The following is a 22729-nucleotide window of genomic DNA, read 5'->3' as shown; positions in this document are numbered from 1 at the left end:
AATCATCCGTTAATACTGGTTAGTCTGGCAAGTATCAGGATGTAGCCTGTAATGAAAATGTACATTTGGATTTTTTTAGATCATTTTAGAGAGAGGATAGTTAAATTTTTTAATATACAGTCGTTTACGATTCCTCTTCCCAAGAGTTTTCTCGTCACCCATAAGGTGGTTTAAAAAAAAAAAAAAGACGTTTTAAGGCAATTTATTGTTAAATAACTTAATTATTTATCAATTCCTTTGAACATCTAACATAGAATTTTAACCATAATTCCAGCAGTAGAATGTGTGTAATAGGCCACTATACTGTATATGGCTCTGTTGACCAGAGGCTGCAGTACTAGACAGAATGGACAAAGCTTCTATGTGGCCTTTGGGAGACATACAAATCCAATAGTGGTTGCCTTGTTCAGACTTCCACTGCGGGTAGGACTGAATGTACATTTGTGTCCACCACTCTGCCAAAGCTGCAGCAACGACAGCATATTCATTAACTGTATAACACAGAAGAATCAGAGAACAGAGCGGGAATAATTAAAAATAATGAACTGCATTGTGGAGAACAGTGCAGGCTGAAGACAGGCTGCATTGATACAAGGCAGAAAAACGGCCTGTCGAGAAGCTCACCAGAACAGAACCAGCCACAGAACACGCAGTGTACAGTATGAGCAAAAGTCACTTTTGTGAGGGTGAAATGTTGAAAATGAAATGCCAACGTGTGTTTCACTGGTAGATAACTTCACTTCTTACTCAGAAACAAATGGCATGAAATGCCTCCTGAGAGGACGGCATTGTAATCAACCCCCCCATCAACTGTTCCACGTAACACCATAACTTTTCTTCACATGTTTAAATACTTTTTGGTGAGCCCTTTATGTTGTGCATCAGCATGGTTATCAAACTGCCAAACAAGTGACAACTACCGCAAGTGACTTAGTACGTGGCTCGGACCATTAAACTACCTCTCCCGAAAAATAGGCCACAAATTGCTGCTGCAGGACCAGCAATGGTGGGGGAGCTGCCTTGGCATGCACCTAAACACGCACGTCCTGAGACATATAAGGAGAGGACCGGGCTCGACGCTCGAGGCTCATCTTCTATAGTCCAACCGACTGTGGCCAGGAGAGCGCCCGCATAGTGTTGAGGGACACTATACCAAACCCTCTTCTAAAAAGGGCTGAAAACTAGGTCTCCCTAGTTTAGTCCATGACAAACTTTTATGAAACGGGGTGTACATGTGGGATTGTCATTAAAGACATATTTTAACATATCTCATAAATAAGTGGGACATTTTTTATTTTATTTTTTTTTTAATGTTTGCGTGTAACTGGGCAAACTGTTGCTTTCAAAGTGCGAATCTCCCAGCCTCGCGCGCTGTTCCTCCAACCACAGCAGCAGTATTCTGGAACCTATGAGACCCCAACAGAATGTGCCTCGCTCGGCCAAGAACACCACGTCTCTCTGGAGTTCGCTCTGCTGTTTGTTGCATCAAACCGAATATCCAGACCCCAAGAGTTATTAAAAGGTAATAATCGCCACACTGTCACAGCTTCCCCAAGAAAATATCATTTAATGTCGGTTGCCATTTTTCTTTCATAGGCCTCTGTTGAAAAATACGTTGTTAGTCATTAACATACCTTTCGTCCCAATGGGTAGACACAAAACGTCATCAATTGAGAACCCCTGCCTATTTTCAGTTTGTGTTTTGATATGGCGCTACATGCACAGTATTGCCATAGAAGACCTACTATAAATAAAATGAAAATAAAACGTGTCTTATTCAGAGATGTTATCCCAGAAACCTATATAAAGGCATCATTAATGCAGGAGTTTGTTATGTACATTGTTTTAAACCAGATTTACTAACTGCTGGGCTTTTTTGTTTTGTTTTGTTTTCCAACAGGGCAGTTGTAGCTTGTTGTCTAGTCTTCATCCCCTGTGTGAGATACAGCAGTAAAACATAGTAAGCGCAACATGATTAAATACTGTGAATGTACTTGTATTGTATCTTAACGTGGGCCTGTGTTGGACCTTTTTTGGAGGGATCAACATTTTTTGACACCGAAATTACGAGTCTTTCAATTTTTAAAGCAACATGAGAGATTCGATTATTGTAGGGGATTATTGCATGCTTCCACATCCTAGATTATTGCATTCTGCGAACACACAGGAGGAATGGTAGAGATGCTGTGATACTATAAAAACCTCAATTGAAAGTTAATGAAAAATATAGCCAAATATTCTGTGTGAAAAAGCAATAAAAAAGTTAGTCTTACACAGTCATATTAAATTTAAATTCCCTCGAGGTACAAAATATTATGAGAACCACATCCATGCTAGATTCAGAGTTGGGCAGTTAACCATTAAATTTAAGTTTGAGAGTGGCAGATCCAAATAATTTTTATTTTTTGGGTTATTTTTTTTGCAATTTACACAGCAAGGAAATGTAATGGAGTTATGAAGTGTAAATCTTACCAATCTATTTTCATCAAACACCTCAAAGAGCAGCCTGTGATTCTGAGGACACACCTGTGTTGGCAAACAAATAACACCAATGTTAGAGCAGCCAACCAAGATCTGTATTTTCAACTTACATATGGATCTCTATGCACTTTTCATAGTGGGTAACCACCAGCTTGTTGAAGGACAAGTAGTAATACACAACGACAAAATATCATGGCGAAAAGGAACTGAGAGACAGATTACAAAAATAAAATATTAACAGGATTATAACTTTCAAACAGAACTCACTCGAAAGTAGAACTCCTCGTTCCATTTGGGATTGAGGGTCTGAAAGAAAAGGCACGGATTTACACACAAGGTTAATCTTAGTCAATCAATACCTTAAGCAAAACCCTTGTTCATGAGATCAGTAAAGGATAGAAAATGAGTAAAAAAAAAATAAAATAAAAATAAATTAAAAAAGACTTTATTTTGATCTACGCTGAACTTTCGCTAAAAGCTACATGGCTGCAACAAAATGTTTTAAGTTGCAACAGGATTTGCAATTGGAAGATAATAATTAGGCGCAAGTAGATGACCAAGAGGACTGACATGAGGTTTTCCACTTACTTGCTGGAGGCATCGTGTCAAATATCCACCAACAGCTTCTCTATGTCTGCCTCTCACTCACATAACCAGTTGATACATACAGTATATTATTAGTTATTATGATATTTTATTAGTCTGAGACCCATGTGACATTTCTCATTAAAATGCTGATGGTTATTGAAATAAGGCAAACACCACAACGTCAACAGAACCTTCATTTCACAAGTGTCCCTTATTAATGAACATATAATACTTTACACCTACAAATAACATCTCAGTTAAAATAGCTTCCCTTCCTATTGAACTCAATGCACCTACCAAAAAAAAAAAAAAAAGGGATTTAGTCGATAAAGCTGTGACAAAATTTGAACCAATTTATACCCAAATCAATTTAATAAAAACATGTTATTATGTTTATAGTAGGTCTGGAACTTAAGGATTGGAGTGATCTGCTACTAGGATCAATGGAAATTCATGTTTTTTTTCCCCTGAAGTAGTGTGCCACCGGGCATAACCTTAGTTTAAATAGTAAAGAAGCTGTCTGTGTCGCCCCACTTTAAAGACATCAACTGAGCCCGTAGTTGAGCCGAGCAGTGATGCTTTATCTTCTGCTCTACATAGCACTGCATTGTCAGCTATTTATATCCTAGAAGGCAAGCATGGCTACTGGCAACATATGTCTGCCTGTATGGAAGCCTGGATTGCCTTGTTCCTGCAGAGAATTGGGCAGCAGCAAGCGACCTGAACCACCGGGAAAGGGGAAACTGGCGAAGACATAATAATCTACTCTCAGAGACGGATCAATGTCTACATAGGGTAGAACCAACGTCCGTATCGAATCAGATACAGTAGTCAACAATGCAGTACGACAGAAAGGTAACGCATCATGTCGGTCGTGCATTTCGTAGTGTGGCTTGACTGGAGCCTGTTCTTAGTGGCAAGAAACAGCTCCCCCTGCTGTGAATGCTGTGCTCCCCACTGGGAAAGCCCAGTTGGGCATTTGTATCCCTATGTCCCAAATCGACTCAGCACTAACACTCAATTTCTCTTGTTCACATGAACTGCCGTCAGAACCAACACTGTCCCAATCCTGAGTGAGGCAAACTGAGTGAGGGACAGGGGCTGTCCAGTCTTTGTAGTTGGAATTTACACTTTAACCCCAATTATGTAATTATAAACAATTCCTTGGAATTTCTGTATACCATTCAATTTTTAGACTATCAAGATTTTATTTGTAAAGAAAAACATTTGTTTCTCAATAAATAACTTTTATTTGAATAATAACACTTATAAATAATAACAAAAATATGAGAATATTTCAACGACACACCTAAACAGTTAAGAGCTTTACCAAAACTAGACTTTAAAATAATAAACAATAAGTTACTTATTACACTACTTTTAAGTTTCTCATCAAAATAAGTGCAGAAAAAAACGGATGCTACTTTTGCCGGTGGGGAACGCTGGTAGTGAAAGGCAAACGACTACCCGCGTCTTGTCTTCTACCTGTTTCTTAAATGTGATGTGCTCGGTCGTCAACTCTCCCCTTATGCGTCTGCGCGTTCGCCATATTGGAGCGGTCGAGATGCGCTGGTGGCAGGCTACAGTGTGCGTTGAGGGATGCGCACCGCAGTCCAAACTCTGAACCAAATTTCATGAAAGCCGGTTCGGAGCCGGGCGAGGCGCAGTCGACTCCCGCGCCCGCTGCATTTGTTTACCTGGCGGATCTTGACCACCCCAATATGGTGACCATGACGGACAATATTATTCGGAATTGTGACACCCCTACTAAGTATTGGGAAATTTGAACTATTCCTCTAATTTGATCGGTGATCTAACATCATATAAAAAAAACATACGGCCGCAAATGCAGTGATCGCTGGCCAATGACGATGGTGTACCACATCAACAGGAAAAGGGAAAGCGATTATATCCCAATGTGTTGGTATTTTTATCCCCACCAACCTATGGCCCTCCTACACTGAGCGTACCTCACTGCTACACACGCTCTCTTACAGTCAAGAGAGAGAACCACGCCAAAATGAGGGCTAGGGCCAACAGTGTCATTTAAGACGCTCTGTCGGATACAGATGCGAGGACTACCTTGCTTAATTAACATTTTTATTTTTATTTTTTAAGTATGAATAAGGTGGGGGGGGGACATATTTGAGGCACATACCTTAAACCCTCTTAGGCCACATACTTCAAAATAACAAATGGCTGTTGAGCAAATATAATCATTGAGGAAGGACAATATTCACTTTGGATAAAATATAGACGCAATAAAGCATAATGTCCCTGAAGAAAAGCCGCAGGTGAGTTTGAACATGATACAGTAGTCCTGAATAATTAACTCTCATCATAAAATGACTTAATGGCACAAGTTGGAGGGCGGGCGGGGGTTATAAAACATTTTCTGGACAGGAAACAGGAAAGAGGCAGCCGCAAGTGACTAAAAGCTCTTCTTTAACCTTTGAACTCACCTTTTTAATCGTTTTCGTTTGGACTAACGCAAGCTCTCGATTTTCATCCGCAACATAGAGGGAAAGTTTGACGTAGGGATCGCTGCAGATATGGAGAAAACAGAGCAACAGAAGTAAAGTTAAAACTAATGAGACCCAGTTTAACCTTAAAACACAGACATGTATAATTCTTCAAACACAATGTGTACACACTAGGCTTGGGCAACAAAAAGTATTTATACAAAAAACATCCAGTTTTTCCTAAATTAAGTCCCATAGCAACGGAAAGCAACGCGGAGATGTGCCGCACAGGTTTTTTCGGAACACAGAACAGTCCCTTAACTCAGTTGAGTTCTAAATGTGTGTTTCATACATTGCAGGAAACAAACAAAAATAAATAGATCTAAAATAAAAAACACAGGAAAACCAAGAACGCAAGTCAGGAACCGGCCCGGGGCGCACGGTGCAGGAAATCAAATAAATCCAAATCTTTCTCTATGAGAATATATTGTATATTGCTATATTATAGTCACAAGATTTGCATATAGTGAGATCTGATCACAAGTGGTTACTTGCCAGCTCTGAGCGGAGAGAGCAAGAGCCTACGACCCCCTCTCCCCCTCTATCCAGTTTCAGAACACGGTAAACTGCACTTACACCGTTTTAAATGCTCCGATTTTTCCTGGCAGACAACAAAATTTATTTAAAAATCGTCAGTCATCAATGTCCGTGGCGACCGCTGGAGTCGATCGCAGATTGATGATTTAATCGGAAATCTGCCCAAGCCTTGTACAAAATACAGGGCCCAACATTAACTTTTTGAGGCACTTGTCCTACACACAAGTAAATTTACATTTCACCAAAAATGACAATAATTGCCTCCCCCCCCCCCCCCATTTTGTTTGCGAATGCAGAAAGAATTAAGACGAACAGACAGTTGGAAGCATCCAAACAATCTCAACATATAAATGATTCAATTTATGAATTTTATTAAAGTGGCTATAAGTAACGTTTTTACCTCAACAAATCATTTTCTTATTCATTTACATTGTGTATATAACAAAAGGCAATGGAGAGTGATGCCAACGTATGTTCAGATAAGCCCCTAGGGGCCTTGCTTATACTTTTTTATTTTTCTCAAAAGGGAGCGGTATTCTAAATGCCATATGGCTGTTGTAGTTTTCGTTTGAGCCATGTAGTTCTAAAGAGCTGCCTTATCTTTAGCACTAACTTATCACACACTTAACACAACTATAAATAGCTGAGTAATGAGTGGCACATAACTGGGCAAATGTTATCACGATAAAATATTGCATACCATAGGATACTTTTCACGATACATATAAAATAATACAAATATAAAAAAGAAAACAATTTCTGTTAAATGTTTTTTTTATAGGGACAGTTGTATGCGATGATGCATAAAAAAATAAATAAAATAAAAAAAAATTTTGGTGGAATTTAATTGTCCAAAATAAACACTATTCAAAAAAAATGTAAAATTTGAATAAATAAATGTTCCAACAAAACAGCATTTGACATCCTCTTTTTTTTAACAAAATAAATAAAGAAAAATAGGGGTAAAACTCTGAAGATAAAATGCTCAACATTTTTATATAATGAATTGCACAGCAGTGGTAAATAAGAGGTGAACAATAACAAACAAGTACAGCTGCTTTAATTAACATTACACTTATATAAAATTTTGATTAAATCAAAAACAAATAAATATGGCAAGTCGTCCAACATCGAAATAAATGATCAAGTTTGTGGTGTTGCCCTGCTGGTCAGCACGTCTCTTCGGCATATTATACACAATGGATATTTAGTGTCTGCTTTGGGCTGAAAAGTAAATATCCAAAAATACGCCTGTGCCAGACTTGAGGGCGTGGTCAAGCCTGTGCCAGGCGGCGAGGGGAAGCCAGTGTGGTAGACTGACGCACCCGGCTCCAGTATCAGCTGTGTCTAGTTGAGCCGGCTGGCCCGTCACGGCAGCTGGGAGGTTTCTTATGTGTCGGTCTTTCAGTCCGGGGACGCACGGGTTGGGGACGTGAGGGTGCGCTCCAAAAGCAAGCGTTCCACAACTGTCACCAGGAAAAGGCTCCTACATTTACGTGCCTGCTTTATTTTTTACCTTTATCATTACCAACGCACTGGAGAGCTTTGTGTTGAACTGTCCCCAATAAAAACCTGGTGTGCCCGCAAATCTCTCTCTCTCTCTCTCTCTCTCTACCTCATTGGCTACCGATTAAAGGTCACTTTTAGATTCTGGATATTCTGGATACTATTTATTTAGACGTCGAGGGAAAAAAAAAATCGTGATATTTATCTTTATATCACCCAGCACAACGTGAAGACACACGTTTTTTTTTTTTCTTTTTTGGTTTATGACTTTTAACTTATCCGGTGGGGCAAGTCAATTTCTCTTCCACTTGACCTACAAAAAATCCACCCGTCCCGGACAAAGCCTTAATGTCGAGCCCTGCAGCGGACATTATTGTTGAAAAACTAAGTTTCGATCATATTGGACAGATTATGGGAGGTATTTAGGCTCAGACGCCCTATTTAAGATAACACTTCATCGATCCCTGCAGGGAAATTCAGGAATTTACATTTTGATTGCAACAATTTCTATAATTCTTGACATGCTTTGTTGCGCGTTCTAACACAATTTCCAAATTATACTTCATCAAACTCACACCACAGGTGGCAGCTGCTGTATTGCAGGAAAGTATTTGTCAACCCTGCCTTTTCCCACATGTGGAACCTGAGCCACAAACAGATGTCCCACAGATAAAAAACTGCTTACAGCTGCTAATTGCGAGATAAGGCTATAATATCTTATTGACAAAGCAAGCTGTTAAGAATAGAAACTACCAAAACATTTGAGGTGAGCAAAACAGATAGTAAGCAGAGTGTGACTGTGCTATTTAAAAATGGCCGACTACCTTATTTTAAAAGGTGCTGACTGAGGAGAAATCCCAGGCTAGAACTGGACAAAGAGGCAGAGCAGCGATACCATTCATTGGGCAAACCAGTTCTGCTGCTACTCTCAATCCCAGTGGGTCACACGAGGTTCATCGTCAGGCTACAGCTGCGAAATCCCAGCTTTGAAGACTTCACAGGATTTATTTCATACTTATTTTCATTATAGTTGTCACATTTGAACTACACATACAATTTGAGGGTAGCCTAAGCTTAATACAAAGTCCCATTCAAAACAACTGCAACTGCCCTACTTAAGTATACCGTATTGACCGGAATATAAGACAACCCCGATAATAAGACGACCGCACCTTTTACAAGACTCATTTTTGCAAAAACACTTTTTGAAGACCAAAGGTTGTTTTTGATAAAGAAAATAATTTTAGCATACAGTTGTATGGAGAATATGCGGTAGCCTATCTGCAAAGATTGATGAACATAATGCATGAATGCAAAACCAAATTGCACAAGCTCGAGTTGCACCCGGACGCCGTGAGCAGGTTAGAAAAATGCTCAGCTCGGCTCAAGCTGATGGGCGTCTGACTGAGTCATCACACTACGGCGAGTGCAAACACACAGGTGGCTAGAAGATGCTGCTTCCTTTAAATCAGCCGTGTGGGAAAACTTCAGGTTCCCAGTGAAGTACAACAGCAATGGAGCGCGAGTAGTGGATCAGACGAGGACGGCCTGTCAGCGTTTGTTCGACAGTTGTAAGCTACTGTTACTGTGTTACTGTGTGCTGAAACAAATTGAAACAATCCTAATGCACAAGTATTATTTTTTGTTATTCTACCGTATAATTTATATTTGAAAGCCTGGACCCAGGATACAAGACGACCCCATCTTTTTCATCCTGTATTATATTTGCATTAATACAGTAATTAGTCAATATTCAATGCATTATTGATTGCATCTCATGACCGGCTCTCACAATTACAGTCAGGAAGGCTAATTCCCTCAGATTCATTATGTGTGGAAAGGAAAAAGGGCACGCAAGCATGTGGAAAAGGAAAAAGCAATCTAAGATTAAGCAGTTCATAGAACACCACAAAACCGAAGCTTCTTCAGTGCTCTCCAACATCCCCACCAACGCTGTGACTCCTTCCCTTCCCTAATGATCTAGGAGACACACAGGCTTCTTTCCGCCAACTACGGGAGGAGAAATCGAGTGCATGATGGATCCAAATGACAGCTTATTGCATTACTTATTCAGTTGCACAAGGGTTCCACAAGCATAATTATCCCCTTCAGAGGATCACAATCAAAGACAATGCCTCAGGGTTACCCAATCATTTCAAAGTATACAACACAGTGGACTGATAGAATGGAATGGAACAGGAATAAGCCAACTTAAGCCTGCAGTGACTGAGTATCTTATGAAGTGACAGATTGCAGACTCAGCACTCAGCTGCATAGCTGGCCACACACAAATACCAGGGCTGCATGATATTGGAGAAAAAAAACTGACATTGCAATATTTCATCTGCAGAAAATAAAAACAATATTTTTATTCTTGGCACATTTAGGCTATAATCAGCAAACTGTCAACTGTAACAGGAAGATTTCTTATGACCTTCATTCATAAAAAATATATATATAATTTAAAATATTACTCTCTTATGAGGAATGGTCAACAAAAACAAACAAACAAGCTATTTCAACAAAAAAAAGGAACGATATTAGTCAAAAAAAATATACAAAAATGTTGTGAAGCGATGCCAAACTTTCGGCGGTTGCTGCGGTCAGCCATGGTCCAGCCACAGTGCTTTATGTTATCTGCACATTGGAGCGATGTAAACAAACATAGAAGAGCGTGGTGCTGCGGGAAATTGCTCATGGTATAAATTATTACAACATTTGCCGTCTGCTACCACACCAACACAAGATGAGCGAGTCGGGAGCGCGACCAGAATACGCCAAAGTTAGGAACTGATAAGCAGAATGGAAATGCACATGTCTTATCAAATTCCTGGTTCTTGGAAATTTTTAACCAACCCAACCAAGAACCCTTAAATCGGGAGTCAATTGTTATATCAGATAGAATTCTCTTGTAGATTAGTCATGGAAAATGAGAACTGCGTGAGTTTCCCTTTTGTATCAAGCAGCAGAATATATTGATGCAGCGCGCACGTACGTGAGCGGACACACACACACACACACACACACACACACACACACACACACACACACACACACACACACACACACACACACACACACACACACACACACACACACACACACAGTGTGCTTCACCGTTCCTGTATCTTCCTGAGGGAAACAGAGCTGGCCTGCTGGTAGGACGTACGAGTGCAAACACATGTAGTCTTGCGGTTCATCCAATTCTCACAGTGCTCAACATGTCAGCCAGGCTAGAAATCCGAGAATCAAAACAATCTTAAAATCCAGGTAGAACAAATCCTTAACTTTGTATTTCCACAATAAAACATTTGGTATGCAGTTAGCCGGTCTCAAGGGGGTTCACATAAAATACTGGCGCATTGAAATCACATTTAACAGAAAAATAAACCTTTTTTCACTGTCCACTCAAGAAAAAAGGAAAAAATGCTGGTCTTGATGTTAGAATGGAACCATTATGTTGTCTCATCTTGGCTATTTTGGGAGCACATCACCAACGCAATCTATCAAACAGAATCTGAGGGTACTGGCCAGGATGCAATTGAAGAATGATGTTGGAAATGTGCAATCTTTAGTGAAGCAGCGTGTTCTGAGCATTTCCTAGTTTGGACAGAGCAGGAAGCAAACCCCTCTACGGAAATCAGAAGCCATTAAAGAATGATTATATGTTTATAAACATTCAAAAAAAAACCGCAACCCTCATATAAACACTCACAAAAGATCCATGTTGATACCATATGAGGTGGTCAAACCTAATGTTCATTGAAATTTATTTGACTTTACGTTCAAACGAAACCAATTACTGCCCCAACAGCATTCTTAAAGAATTTATATTTAAATTGAAGTTTTCAAAACCCTAAATAGTTTGCCAGACATACAGTAAAAATTTTTGTTTTTTTTTCCTTTGTTGTTCCTTTTTTCCCCTATTCTTAATTTTAAAAAATGCATTAAATTAAATGTGGATTTTTAAGAGGCACATTTTGTGAAAGACAGTTGTGGTTGTGGGTTTATTGAGCAAATGATGTGCTGTATACACTTATACGGAAACATCACAGGACAAGACATTTTCCCAACACATCTTCATTTAGTTACGGACTACAGCTGTTATTAGAATGACCCAATTGAAAAGTGATATCCACTTTAAGGACACACATTCAAACATCCATGAGTAGTTATCGCTCTGAATCTTCTACAGCCATGTAATGCCCACAACACATTAAATGCACCGTAAGCACAGACTAAATAATGAGCAAACTTTAACTCTTTTCTGTCCCAAAAACAAAATTGTCTTCCAGTAACCCATCTTGCAAACGTCAAATCTTGAACACATTGACACAGAACAATTGTTTGAAAACTAGTATGCCTAAAAAAGTTAACCACATTGTCCACAGTAACATAGCTCTGCCCACTGCTCTGGTACTGTAAGAGCTTAGTGCAAAAAGCCTGAGTGAGATTTTTTCCCCCCAATCTTTTGATTTATCTTGACATCCAATCACTTCATTGGATTACACAGATTTCTAAATGTGCACATGTAAAAATTCATTCAAATTAAAGTAATTTAAGCCGTATCGACTTCACCACCACTATGAACGCCCTTTCCCACCATCTCAATTTAAACACATGCATCCAATAATATAGGGTCCAGGAGATGTACTTATTTGAAGTCACTTGGGACAAAAGTGTCTGCAAAATGACATAATGTAATGTAACAGGTCAATGGGCAAGGCCAATACAGAGACTGTGAACCTTGGATGCCCGATCACCGCGAACGGATCGCAAGTTGCGCCTGGGCGTTCACGTAACGTGCGTGAGGAAAGGATCTCCCGTTCAGTCAGTCAGTCAGTGTGCATAACAATAACAGGATAAAAACAGATTGACGCTTACAAAATGCACAGGGATAACATATCACTGGGGGAATAAAAATATATTTTTATGTGTGAATCGTCTGGACAAGGACGCGAAAACGGCTCTTTGTGCGCCCCGATCGCCGTGCCCCGTTCCTCCTAATAAAACAACTACGGTTTCATTCCATAAGTAGACGTAAAGTAAAATAACCTCAATCTAGAATAAAAAACACACTGCTCTGGCAGACCCATCGCGGGCAACCCATCAATAGCGCGCGCATTGTCGACGCCGTCCGAGCTGGGACTTAATCACCATCCACGCCACCACGTCCAAATCCTCCATCTGCTTCCTCGCTGCACATACAGTACATCCTCTTTGTGCGCGCAAGTGAAAGAGCGTCATCCGTCGCTCCCAGTGGTCCCACGGACAGACGGGGGGAGGGGGGCTACCTTTCGGTACTGAGAAAATCATGCATATGGTGGCGAAGATCGGCCTAAGCCTACTACAGTCATAAAAAAATGTTCCAACATGTCCACAAAGGTGAAAAGCTGCATGGAAGCTTGTGTTTGACAGAGAGAAACCAAACTACTGGGGTTATTGCTATAATTGCACTAATTCTGAGCATGCAAAAGCTTCAATCAAATGATTGCCATAATGTAATTACTGCCAGTGATCAGTATGAGTGTACATGTACATACACCCAAGGCTTGTCCTGGATATTTCCTGTGGTCCTGTAATTGTTTTGGTGATATATTATTATACATTTTATATATGATTATAAAATGTAATAAAGCCATTGGGTCTCATTTATGGAGTGCAAGTGAATGGACATTGGTGAGAGAAAAGCAAATAAAAGCCAATTTTTCCTGCATTTAAATTCGCATGACAAACCAAAAATATAGATAGATAGATAGAGATAGATAGATAGATAGATAGATAGATAGAAGTCTACGCCATGTAATCTGTGTGTCCCCCATTAATGTAAAAGGGGGCAACACAAAGAGCATCCACACATAACAAACACCTTCCTCACTCCCTTTACTCTGTTGATAAAAAAGGCAACTGTTAACCAGTCCACAGTGTGCAATTGTCCGTTTCAATGTGTTTATCATCCTTTTGCACACTGTATTCAACACATCAAAATACGAGCACTCCCATGCCACAAAGAGTCACTTTTCAACTCCAACAATGTGGAACATGAAGCAAAACTTGGGGAAAACAAATCCTGAATAAGAAACGTGTTGTAGTTACTGTGTTATAAAGAGGTCCATTGAACACTTTAAGTACCAGACACTGTGTGACATCCTTAGCACATTTATTAGGATACATAGTCATGTTTCTGACAAAATAATACAATTAATACAATCAATACGATCCAGGCCCTTCTCCTCTGAACCTGACTTGCTATGTCATTGTGTTCAAATGCTTGCCGGGCACACAGGACTCACGCTATCTTGCAGTGTTTCCCCTAGAATTTTTTTCAGGCCCGGTGGTACGCACCAAAAAAAAGCCCTCAACAGAAGAGGTGCGCGGGATTGCATATTGGCGCGGTCGGCTTTGGTCAGATGGCGCTGCCATTTTAAATCTTATTGTCCCCAAGTGCTCTCCTTGCAGCCTGTTCCTGAGGTCTGTTTTCACCTACCAAAGGTGAAGATTTGTCTTTATTTAGTAAATTCTTAAATTTAAGGATGGATCGCTATCGAAAGCATTCATGAGTTGAACCCCACTAGAACCTCATCTTAGCACACCTAAATTCCTCTATCAGAGAGTCACCAGTTCTAAAATTCCCTTACCATGTAGGGCTACATCACTGAGACAAGATGGCACCAACCATTTCCAAACTGACCAGCCCATCAACTTCTCTTATTTCTCCACCTCAGTTGAAAGCAATCTCATGAACGGACATAGACCACATTACATGTGGAAACAATCCGAACGGCAGGCAGCGCAATTTCAATTGACAAGGCAATGATGACCTCTCAAAGCCTTACACAATCCTCTCAAATCCCAAAACATCTACCAAGACTCAACAGATTTCTCCATTATAAAGGGAAACATTTCCTTACTTACTGTAGCCAGAAATTAAATGTTCACAAGATATTTCCGGGGGAAAAAAGGGGTTTGTTTGCTCTAATATACTAAAATATTGGAATGAAAAACAAAAATCATAAAATCAAAAATAAGACCATCTATATCACTAACTAAATAGGACCTTTTAAATTAGACCTGGACTACATTTTATGAAATAAATAAAAAGATAAATATTGGTTAAAACAACAATAAGCAGCAATCAGCTGGCATGCTGTCATATAGCTATTACTTCTGGTTCTATTTCGTATCAAGTTATGCTCAAGTTCGTGAATCCCCCCTGGATCGATAAAATGTTATGTTATGGCATTTCGTTTTGGGTCATAAAAAATCATTATCATATTTTGATTAATGTTTTATGGAAAATTATTTAATATAATATATTATATAAAGAAACAAAATGATTTTCATCTGGTTTTCATATTTGGACTTGCATGGACTTTCTGACACATACTGTGTCAGTATATCCCCATAGATAAATAATATCAAAAATAGCAGCAAAATACCACCTGTTCCAAGACCATGCTTAGTATAATGCGTGGGTCATGAACGAAGCAGAACAGTGTAATTACAGATACTTGTAGTGAAGTAACCATTTATGGGTGTGTATTAACTTGAGGCTCACCTGGCTCCAATGATGTCTTTCTTAGCCAGGTCAATACCCGCAATGACTTTCACCCGCAGCACCCTTGTTTCATTCTGGAAGAGACAAGAGGCAAAAATCAACACATTTTATAAAACTCAGTTAAGAAAATGGCTGCCGGTGGTATAAGAGCTCCAAAAGAAACACAGACAAGATGAAGTTAACAGGCCTAGGATTTCTGAAGATGCTTGAATTGTTGACCAGTAATGATAAATGTTATGTAGTGCTGTCATGATCCGTCAACTACCTTCATTCATTTGATAATGAATAATATCAGTTAAAATCCATCCACAGCTTCTATTCATTCATTAATCTGCCTGGAAAAGAAAAAAAAAAAAAAAAAAAAAAAATCACAAAAAATATATTTTTCAGGACAAGGTGCGGGTGCCGAGGGCATTTCGGCTGCGAAGATAAATCGGCAAAGACTTTACAAAGTTTGGAAATATTTGAGGCTTAAAACTATTATGGACTTGGTGAGCATTTGCAACTGATCTTTCCTCTCCTACAGCTGTTCTGAATCAATAGAAAACCAGTCATCTAGAGCAGAAGCAAGCTGAAGAGTGAACATCCATTTGCAGAGTATTTTGTATAATTTTGAGGCAATGCCATTTTCTGTTTACATTAGCCTGCTAACATTGGATTAAAAGGAAAGTCAGTTGAGAATGTCAATATAGCAAACAATTTCTTCTTGCCTTATTGACATTGTTATTTAGCAACGTTGCCACATAAGACACTGTCTAGCGTCATTTTACACATTAGACCCCATTGCGCTAGTTAGATACAAGGCTTTGTGTAATTATGCATGACATTCAGTATGTGTAGTGGTATGTTGAATGTATGCATTGGAGCATATAAAAATACCTATAATTTACCCCTAAATAAATGATATAAGCTTCTTGAACATGTTCTGATGTTTACTTTTTTTTTTTTTTTACAAAAAGGTGTTTTAACTTTACTAAACGTTTTTATTTGACATGTGAATTCCTGATTTTTATCCCCAAGAACTCCACAATATAGGTATATCTATCTACGTCAATAAAACCCCTCTGCATCACTTCCCCTTTGTTGCTCACAACAGCCTACATTTGCGTTGAAAATGTAAAAATGGGACCTGACCAAGATGGCGGCGTGCGCAGACGCACCGGCTCGACGCTGTCATTTTTCGGTGCTCTTTAAGTGTGTTTTTGTTTATGATGTCACGTGAACTCCACCTACAGTCGCCAAGATCCTCTGAGCATAGATTACTGACTAACCATGCCGTTAGGAGTTAACTATTACAGTAAGCTAGTGCTAAACGGCAAAAGGAAACACAGCACGATTGATTTTTTAAATACTTAAATCTCCCTCACCTGCAGTTTTGTCACTGAGAGTTGATATTGGTTCCTCTTTCTTTTTAAAGATTTGTGCTGGTCTGAACAGCCGACAACAGAGCAGTTCCAATGCTTATCTCATAGTTTTGACATAATGCTAGCTAGTCCGGCGGGTCCGAGCCGTATCTCCAGCCCTGGGTGGAGAGTCAGATGTGACGTAGGAAGGGGTCGTAAATCGGAACGGCTTGTTGAATCACATGTTTTCTGAAATAGGCAGCTCACAACAAAGTGACTGGGTTGTCTTCTTTCACAGCCTGTGTGTTAGTAGGCCTATGTGAGACCCAAGTGTATGTGCACGAGAACTGGAAAAGTGAGTTTTTTATAATAGGTCGCATTTAAAAGAGTTTTACACCTTGTAAATCTTTGAAGTAATTAATTAAATCAAGGTTTTATGATCATCCTCAAAGTGTTATTCATTAGTTTCGGTAAGATTTATCAAAAGGCTATATAATGTACCCGCTAAATTATGCACCATCATTCTGAGATGACTTCATAATGATGTTGGCTACCAGTGAATTAATAATTGACTGCAGATTTGTATCATCTAACTTGTCCATAAAATCTGAGCTTTTATGGCAGGTGAATGAGCCTGCCGCTGGGTGGTTTTTACAGAGGAAAAACACAATTAGAGTTTCTAAAAGCATTTGGTGATGATTTTACAACATAACCCTGATTACCTGCAGGACTCGCACTATAAGCCTACTTTGTTTATTGTTTTACTCTGTTTATACATTACACTGGAACTACACTGGAAATGATTAGCTACTCTTTTTCCAGTAGATGAGATGTATTTGCCATATTCACATTGGTTAACAGTGAATTCTTTAATAGCACTAGGGTGGGAGGGGCTACCATGCTTCGGGCCATGACCTTATTCAGAGGTGAAACGTTGTTTAACATTGGCGTCACACCCCCAGAAAGCAAACTATCTAATACAGTAGAACGTATTTGTTGATGTAGCTTGGAAACTTCAGTTGTGCAGCATCGTTAAAAGGGTTACTTGTTTATATATTAAATGTGCAGTGTGTAGAATTTAGTGGCATCTCACGGTGAGTACCCCTGAATACCCCGCCCCATGGCGGTGCACCATGGCGGCCTCCATGAAGCGTACCCGCTCCCCATGCGCCAACACAACAATTGTTATTTTCATGGGATTATACACTTATTAAAACATACTTATGAAATGATATTCCATTTCTGCCAGGTCCGTTCCATAAATTCTATGCACTATACACTTTGTTTGTATTGTATATTAAGTTTTATTTTCATAAAATAGTCAATATTAACCAAAGTTGTATTGCGCCCAACTGACAAATATCTAATGCTGATAAAATATGCCTTCCAAGTCGTTTATTTCATAATACAGCATGATACAGCATGATACACACGGATTATACCTGTTATTTGTCACATTTGAGGGTAAAATAATTAGATGGGACACGTATAAGCCATTGATGACTACTTAAGTGGAAACAAAAGCCTAAGCTGTGTGTGTAAGGACCATATTGAAAGGAGCATCAACGCAGACAGGCTTGTCTGAGGCACGCCCATTACTTTCTGAGTCAAACCTCAGGAAGGGCACGTCAAAGCCTCTTGTTATCGATTGGGACGTTCCCCGGAAAAAGGGTGGTATTATGGCTTCAGTCCACAGTGACAGTGTTGAGGGAGCAATGACTATCAAAAGCGAAGGAATGTTTTTGGGTTTTTTTAAATAAAGCAATCTCTAATGGACCATAAACTTATATGATCCGGCCCAAAACAATAAGCATTCCTTAACATTAACTTTTAGGAAGTATGTATGTATGGATGTATGTATGTATGTATGTATGTATGTATGTATGTATGTATGTATGTATGTATGTATGTATGTATGTATGTATGTATGTGTGTGTTTCCCTGGTTCTACACTGAGGACTTGGTGTGGGATATGCCCTTCTCCCGCTGCATTATGCTCATCACAGCGTTACATACTGAACATTAACAAGGATCGCGGCGCTGGAAAGGAAGAAAACAATTTTCAGAGTTAAAGATTGCCTAAGCTGGTGGCGCAGAAAGCACGTTTCTCTGGGGGCGTTGTGAAATATTGGTGGCGGGGTCCAAACAAAGGTCTGCAATGTTGGCGTTTGGGCGCACAGCGTGTCCGGGGGCGGGTTGCTGTGTTCATCGGCAACGAGGAAATTAGGAGAACATCGATCGGGGAAATGACATTGGAAATTACCGTGAAGCTTATGAAGGGATAATGTGGAGTTAGTCGGTGGTTACACAATCAAAATAACCCCCGACGGGGTGACCAGGACAGTCCGAAGGGTTTCTTTGCGATAATGACCATGGCTACTTACTCGATTTAAAAATAGTTAATTGACACGGAACATTGATTTTAAGTTATTTTGTTTAGAACTACTTCAAAAATAGTCCACGACAAAATAACATTGGGTCAGAAGCGGTTGCCCGTGACAACGGTCGTTATTAAGCGGTCATTAGGGATAATTAACCGACCGACCTGATCGCCCACTACTGACCCACCGGAGCCGAGCGTTCCACAGGGTCGCGCAATAAGCTCCGCTGGCGTCCCCCCAGCTAACGCTAGCTGTGGGCGGCTAGCGGCGGCGGCGATTCGTTACGGCGCGTCGGAGCCCCGCGGAGCCCGCCGCCCTCTCACGCCCGCGCCCCGGTGAGCTCACCTCGTCTTCTGAAACGCCGTAGATCGGTTCAGCGTTCGTAGCCATCTAGCCCCCCCCCCCCCCCCTCTCTGCAGCCGCTCGTCGAAGCTAGCTAGCCAGCTAGCCCTGGACAATAAAAACAAAGTCCGCCTTCCCTCTGTGACGCCTGCCAGCGGCGGTTCCACACGCACGGAGGAAAAAAAAAAACAAACAAAAAAAAAAACCCAGCCCCCGGACGCCGTGGTTCGCTGCAGCCAAGCCGCCGTTTCTCCCCTCCGATGCGGTCGGCGTGTTGGAGAGCGGCTCGACGGATAAAACGGCGGCGTTCGGGGAAGCAACTCCGTTCGGGCAACTCCGAGCTCGGCTGGAGACGCCGTGACAGTTGACTTCCTCTCAAGCGCTCGCTGGTGCGCGTGATTGATGGCTGGCTCGACCAATCGGATGGCCCCTGAGATTCCCCGCAGCTCGAAGCTGTCCAATGAAACACGCCGGGGCATCAGTTTTTGTTTTTTTGGGTTTTTTTTTTTTTTTGTGCAGGGTTTTGGGATTTCGTCAAGTTGATCGAGCGTCTCGCCTGTCCTGTGCTGCCGCCTACAGATGTGTGCGAAATAATATAACAAGAACTTTCTTTCGTTATCGCCCGCACGCCCGCACGCACACACACACACACACACACACACACACACACACACACGCACGCACGCACGCACGCACGCACACACACACACACACACGGTTAAAATAACATTGTCCCGCCACACAATTTAAACTCCCATGCTATTCACCCATGAAAAGCATTGGAACGAGCGAACACACACACACACGCACACACGCACGCACGCGCGCGCACACACACACACGCACACACACACACACACACACACACACACACACACACACACGGTTAAAATAACATTGTCCCGCCACACAATTTAAACTCCCATGCTATTCACCCATGAAAAGCGTTGGAACGAGCGAACACACACACACACACACACACACACACACACACACACGCACACTAAATATACATTTTATTTTATATATTTTTTCACAGCATACGTAAAAACGGCTCATAAAGCCAACACGGGGAATCTTATTTCCATGCGATTACACCCGAATTAAAACATACTTGTGAATATTATTTTCCATTCCTGGTCGTTCGGGAAATTTCTGCGCGCTGAACCCTGAGTACAATTTCAAGTTACCGCTATTTGGAGCGTGTAACCCGGGCCCTGCAGTGCGGAGTTCAGGGTTTTTATTATTATTTGTTCTTTGGTGGTGGTGGTGGTGGTGGTGGTGGTGGTGGTGGGTGGGATCTCGCCATAATACAACGTATTGGAAGCCCAGTTGACGCTCCGTCCCCATGCAAACAGAACCACCAGGTGCCGCCAGATCACCAGTGTTTCAAAGTGGATGGCGCGGACTGAACTCATTTCCACAGCAAATAAGTGACACGCCTGAGGTGTACGAAATCTACCAACACTCACGCGTTCACGAATTGATATTATTGTTGTAAATTAACCGAAAAGGGCTGAAAGGCGAGACCGACGAGTGAGGTCAAGGCTGGATACAGATGTATGAATCCTGATCAGACTAAACAGCAGAAAATAATCTGCTTATGTCGCCTTTGCGTGCACAATGCATTGACCATACTGTTCTCGTTTTGAAATTTTAAAAACGCTCAACAACACACAAAGGGATGACAAATACATAATGAATTATTATTATTCATTAATAATTAATAATTGTTGTTTCAAGAAAACCCTTTTCGATACATAAATGATTGATGCCATCTGATAAAATAAAACATTTTGTGTATATAATAAGGCAACACATACGTGGAGATTGTTGATGTACGTATGTGAATTGCACGCCAGCACATATCTGTTACGTTATGGGACTTTGAAATCAATCTGAGGAGCAGATGGCCAAATTATATAACATGGTTGCTTCTAAACAGAGCTGGAAAGAGGAATGGCAGAGCGTTCCCCAAGCTAACCTTAAAATGGGGACATTGGTGTTATTATATATATATATATATATATATATATATATATATATATATATATATATATATATATATATATATATATATATATATATATATTGGTCTATATATATCTATATCATGGTCTATTATGATATATATATATATATATATATTTTTTTTTTTATAATACTCCACTCCTGAATTTTCTCATTTTTAATCACAACAATTTGTCTTGAGCTGTTTGACAGTGTCTGTAGATTTATTATTAATATTTGCATGTTTTCCATCCATTGTGTTTCCTTTAATATGCGGTACCCTGGCATCATCTGGCAAGTTTATGTGCTGGTAGCTTATTTCATCATTTCTGAACAGAAAATTCAGAATCCAAATAATGGGAGTATTTCCAAATTTGTATTTCTTATGCACATTAGTCCGATAAGACCGTTGCCATGAAATGAACAACAGACTATGACGCTCTACACCAAAACCCCCCCCCCAACAAAACAGATTATCAAATGTTCCATGTAGATAATAGGTACTTTCTTTAATGTCATAATTAAATACCATGACTACTACCTCCATTATGATCCTCAAAAAATAAATGTGATTGATGACGTAGATAAATGCAGACTTCGGCAGTTTATCATGGTATGTGGCAAGGTTTTAGCATGTATTCTTGAATTTTAGTAATTTTTTTGAATAATGGGCATTTCTATCACACTTTGCGTGCTATGCAAGGCTTGCATCTTGATGTCCAATTGGTATGAGCAATGGTGCAGGGTCTAAAGTATCAAATTCTCCCCTGCCTCCAACACTAGACACACTCTGGAGCCTCATGGATGGATGCACTCTGCAGCTCTTCACTCACTAATCTCTGGGTGGTTTCCGCCTGTCGTGCCCTTCCAGCTGCTTGACCGTTTCAGCTGTTGCACATTACTTCCCATCCATGCAAAATGGAGAGGAGTTTTTCTCCCCTTCCCTTTCTCCCTTTGGTGGAGCGCGGCGATCTAGGTCCAGCCAGGGAAGTACGTATGGCCACTTCACCTTCAGATCTTTAGGATCGCTGTTATGGTTCAATTCATGTTACTGATAGTCAAATTCAATACAAGGACCGGGAAGCATGGGAAATTCAGGCTTGACCTAAAGAAAATTGAAATTGCAAAAGGTTTAGTTAAATTCATTGAAAAATGTATGTATGACTAATATAAACAATATAGCAATATTTTATACCCTGTACAAGCAGCCATAAGCAGACAGCTACCAATGTCTTACCAACACAGGAGCCACCTGCAGGTGATGGCACAGTGCAGTACACCACGGCCTTTGGTACAATTTGCACCATCGGCTCTGTCGCCACCTAGGGAACAACAATTTAATGGCGTCTTTCTACTGTAAACAATAGGCGGGATGAAAAGGCCCCTATCCCAAAAAACGTTCTGTGCCACTGTTTAAATGTATAGGTCACAGTGTGGTCGGGAGGTCATTTGCTCTCAGTA

At 40.4% G+C, this 22729-nt stretch overlaps 1 protein-coding gene across 2 annotated transcripts in view; it reads right to left on the bottom strand.

Annotated features, from left to right (window-relative positions):
• nedd4l (NEDD4 like E3 ubiquitin protein ligase) overlaps positions 1-15218 on the bottom strand; it is a 45657-nt gene extending 30439 nt beyond the window's left edge. For both annotated transcript variants that reach the window (XM_080017759.1, XM_080017760.1), the window contains exons 1-4: positions 15193-15218; positions 5532-5613; positions 2749-2787; positions 2473-2526 (exon numbers count right to left, since the gene is read on the bottom strand). The gene's annotated coding sequence lies outside the window, so the exon portion shown is untranslated. The remainder of the gene's footprint in view (positions 1-2472; positions 2527-2748; positions 2788-5531; positions 5614-15192) is intronic.
• Between the last annotated feature and the right edge of the window lie 7511 nt (positions 15219-22729).

The sequence above is a fragment of the Zeus faber genome, assembly GCF_960531495.2.
Source record: "Zeus faber genome assembly, chromosome: 17".
Lineage (NCBI taxonomy): Eukaryota > Metazoa > Chordata > Actinopteri > Zeiformes > Zeidae > Zeus > Zeus faber.
Note: the sequence above shows the minus strand (reverse complement) of the source record. Positions and strands in the feature narration are given on the sequence as shown.